The following is a 550-nucleotide window of genomic DNA, read 5'->3' on the forward strand; positions in this document are numbered from 1 at the left end:
CTGTTCTGTACCCAGTTTGAATAAATGGGGTCTGGCAGCTGATATCTGTAAATAAAAAGGATCTGTCCATTATATGTTCTTGTCATGCCTGGTACTATGTGCTCTATGGCAAAATGATTTCCATTATCTGTCATTTGGTTAGTTTTGTAGATGAAGACTTGATTTAGAAGAGTCTAAGTGGACATGTTGATACCTTAGTTATCTGAGGTTGGAGATACTCTTTAACACAGTTACAAAGTGCTTTAACAAAGGACATGAGAGACAGTTATAAGAAGAAGCAGCATTTCTTACCAACTTTCAACTCCACATCATCACTTCCAGTTTTGTGGTCACATTTACACTCGTACTCCCCAAAGTCCCTTCGTTGAAGTTGTCTGATGACCACTCTGAGATTACTATTTTTTACATCACGGTACACAGAAAATCTGTCCTTGGTCTGCCACGCATTCTTTGGAGTACTTTGTATGATTGGTTGGCTGCCCTTCTTAACTAGATCAACTTTTTGACATCTTTTATTGTTTGGACAGATGAAGTCCACCCATCCGTCTCT

General features: G+C 38.9%; 1 protein-coding gene across 1 annotated transcript in view; it reads right to left on the reverse strand.

Annotated features, from left to right (window-relative positions):
* LOC116687811 (polymeric immunoglobulin receptor) overlaps positions 1–550 on the reverse strand; it is a gene marked incomplete in the record, with an annotated part of 13,335 nt that overhangs the window by 4,209 nt on the left and 8,576 nt on the right.

The sequence above is a fragment of the Etheostoma spectabile genome, chromosome 4 (assembly GCF_008692095.1).
Source record: "Etheostoma spectabile isolate EspeVRDwgs_2016 chromosome 4, UIUC_Espe_1.0, whole genome shotgun sequence".
In the NCBI taxonomy this organism is placed as follows: domain Eukaryota; kingdom Metazoa; phylum Chordata; class Actinopteri; order Perciformes; family Percidae; genus Etheostoma; species Etheostoma spectabile.